Source organism: Alligator sinensis, unplaced genomic scaffold (genome assembly GCF_000455745.1).
Source record: "Alligator sinensis unplaced genomic scaffold, ASM45574v1 scaffold1194_1, whole genome shotgun sequence".
Classification (NCBI taxonomy): domain Eukaryota; kingdom Metazoa; phylum Chordata; order Crocodylia; family Alligatoridae; genus Alligator; species Alligator sinensis.
Window position 1 is genome coordinate 84,789 of NW_005843070.1, and position 3,795 is coordinate 88,583.

Consider the following 3,795-nt stretch of genomic DNA (forward strand, 5'->3'; position numbering starts at 1 on the left):
GGGTGTGATTTTTGTGTGCGCGTGCTTCGGCACTGCTAAATTGTTCCCGCTAAATTATAGCTTCCTTGCACGGTGGAGTTTTCTGCTGCAAAAGAGAACCCCGGTGCAAGGGAGAATTTCCAGCCAATTTGAAGCTTTCTTTGCAGGGTGCATTTTTTTGTTGCAGCACAGAAATGCTCATTGCAAAGAGTTCCCGCCATTTGTATGCTAATTCGAGTCCCATTATTGGCCAGTTCTAAATTATTCACACGTGGTGGCTAGTGATTGGCTTGCTAGCCGTATAAGAGGTTTGAGTGGTTTCCGCCCAAGTTGGAGGACTCCACGAACAAGGGAGGAAGAGACTTCACGCTGTGTGAAGATCTCTAAGCGCTGCGGATCCTTACGGACCCAGTGCATTTAAAGCAGGGAACGGAGGGCTGATCAACCTCTAGCCTCTCCCCGTCGCCGAGCACAGTCAAGACGTATCCCTTCCCGCGCGCAAGAGAACCGGACCCACGGAGCCTAGCAAACTTCATGTGAGCCCTTACGACCAGCCTCAGAGCTCTTCTACCCGGGTTCGAGTCCTGCAGGTTTATTTTCCTGTCGCCGAAACCCTTTGCGACGTACCCTCGTATTTTGTATCTTCCCGTCGCCGGAACCCTTTGCGATGTACCCTCGTGCCTTGCAGGTTCGAGTTTTGTTTTCTTTTCTGTCTGTAACTGCAACTCAATCAAGTTTTCCAGCCTGCACCACTGCCATCTCGGTGTAAGTAAACAATCTTTAAAACTACCGCTACGCGTTTGTGCCTAATTCCAGCTCAACGGCCTTCCCTCTCCGACCCGGCGTGCCCGGGCTGCTGGCCACAGCCCGCATGCAGCGCGAAAAAGGGCTCGGGTTGCTCCCGGCCCACACAGGAACCTGTTTGCTCCCCTGTAAACCACTTCCATCCAAACTGCAGAGCTGCCCAGTTATACCTCTGTTCTTGAAAAGGCAAGAGAGCTTGCAGAGCAAATATATTGCTGCCCCAAGATCAGGACCAAAAAGAAGTAATGGTTAGACTTCTACTGTCTCCTTTACCCTAAAGAAAGATTGGGAACTACTTTGTGGACAGTCTTGTGTTGCTTGCTGCATTCCTCCTCAGAAGTGCTGAACTGTGAAAACTCTGGGCAGCTTTTCCATTCAAATAGAGACAGACAGACAGAAAGCCTTGGAGAGCATCAGGACTGAGGGCTGCAGATCAGAAAAGTGTGCACTGAAATCACTATGCAAGTTAGTGCTGCAGGTGCGTTGCTATCTTATTCATACTGTTTTGGGAACCAGAATATTTTTAGAAATACATCAAGCCTATATTTTAAGTAATTTCTCTCTCACTTCCTCCTATAAAAGGAAAAGAGTTTCACAGTCAGTATATTCCTCTTGTAGTGATAGGTGGAGTACGTTACAGTGGTATGTGTTACAAGTGCTGCCAAATTAAGTCTAAATACAGCACAGCTTGGGTTGTTTTATTAAGAATATCAAGTCCTCAACTCCTGGCTCTGTAGGGTAAACTGGCAGATGTTCAATATATATCTTTTTTAAGATAGATCAGGAGGAAGTAGGACAAAGTGGAAACACAGATAGCCTTGTTTTCTATCAGGGAAGCAATTCTTAGGAGAGGGAAGGGTGTGAGATGGGGATGTCATGAGGCCAGTCAACATTGGCCTGCCCACCTATCTAAGCCAGTCTTCCCTGTCTCTCCTACCATGTCTTTATGTATAAAACAGGATGTAATGATGTGGGAGGCTGCCCATTTTATGCCCTGATGCTAAGGGTGTTATACACAGCTCTGAACCTTCCCTTATACCACATCCCATGCCTCACAGATGGCATCCAGATTATTATCCCTATCCCAGCCCCTAACTTCAGCCTCACTCATTGGGCTCCATGCTTTTCACTCATACTGGGACACCTTGCTCCTCACACACACTCGGGGTTCCTTGCCACTGGGCTTCTTGACTCTCACTAGGCTCCATGCCCCTCATTAGGCTCCATGCCCCTCACACACTCTGGGCTCCTTGCTTCTCACTAGGCTCTGTGTCTCTCATTAGACTCCATGACCTTTCCACAACTCTGGGCTCCTTGCCCCTCACTCTCTTTTGGCTCTTTGCCCCACTCTGGACCTCCTTGGTCCCGCCAACTTCCTTACCGAGTTATCCACCAGGCTGTGGGAGCCGAGGCTTTAAGGCACCCCATACTTGCCTTTCACAAGGGGGGGCAACTGCTGTGGCATTTCCTAGGGACCACCCTGCCACAGGCAGCCCCACCACACCATCCATCCCTAGCAGGATGTAATTTTAGGTCATGCCCCAGGACCAAGAACTTCCTCCATCCCCATAGTTCCTGCCCTGTACCTCCAAAACTTTATGTGAGCAGGAGCTCCAGCTGGGTGATGTTCTCCCTCCGGCTGCTTGGAGCAAACTGCCAGCTCCACTGCTTAGGGCTTGCTTTTACCACTAGAAGCTATGCCCTCTTCCCAATCAGGCAGCCTCCTGCTGGCTGTGTGACTCCTGACTGGGAGTGCCACCACCTGCAGGCTGCTCTGCTGCTTGTTCTAGCCCTTAACGTGGCAGGCACCAAAGCTGTCCTGACACAAAGGGACCATCTAGCCTGACCTCCTACATAAGAATGATTATAGGACTTCCCTCAATTTTTGCCTTCTTGAACAAGGACATGTCTTCTTAAGAGACATTCACTCTCAATTTAAGAGTTTCTAATGATGCAAAAGTCACAACAGCCCTTATTCAGTAGTTCCAAGGATTAATTTCCATCAGTGTTAAAATACTTCATTTCATTTTTGGTCTGAATTCATGTAGCCTCATTTCCCAGCCTGTAACATGCCATGATCCCAGGGATGACCATGACACCCCCAGGTGGCTCTGGGACTGTGCCCAGCTCCACCCCTAGAGCACCTTCCTGTCTCACCTGTCATGCTTAGATGATTTATAATATATAGGGAGGTTGCCCACAGGACTTTGCTAGGCCTCAGTCCCACTGGTCCCAGGCCCTTGGCTGGGCCTCTGTAGTGCCCAGCAGAGCACCCAAAGCCTTAAGAGCTAATTGGCTCCAAAATCTCCCTTTTATCATGCCCCATGGGTATTACAGGTATGTTTTTCCCTCCTCTTTTGTTCCTTCCTCAGCCTCTGCCCCTTTAATCACTCTTCTAGTGATGAATCAGACCTGGCTTGAGGCACTAGCTTCATTCTAGCTTTTTTTTGTCCCTTCCAGTCACTAGGGCCCCGGCCTCTGTCTGCTGGGCCCCTGGCTCCTCTGTGGCTGCACCCTCTCTGGCACCAAGCCCTTGGCCACTTTGTGCTCAATAAGAGTTCAAGCTCTGAGCCTACCCCTGGCAGGGCTCAAGGCAGTTGAGTGCCCCCTGGGCACTAATGAGGCCTCCTTACACCCCCTTCCAGCCTCATCCCAAACCACCAGTAGATATAGTAACATAAATCATAAGTCCCTGGGCTATAACATAATCAGCAAAGTAGCAGCCCTCTGTCCCTTTAAGGCGGCAACCTTTACCCCAGCCATAGTGTGCATCCTATCCATGGTACCTCACAAGTTCCCTGGGCCTCCCTGCTTCTGTAGGCAGCAAAACAGTCAGCCCAGCATACCTGAGTGGCTCCCCTAAGCAGGAGCTCCTTCCCCTGTGGCAGCCAGGGAAAGACTCCCCTGCCTACATCTGGTAAGGTGACTGCCTGAACTGGCTGCTAATTGTCTTATTAGCCCTGTTGCCCTGGCAACCAGCAGCTGCTGCCCCCTGACTAGCCTGCAGAGCTC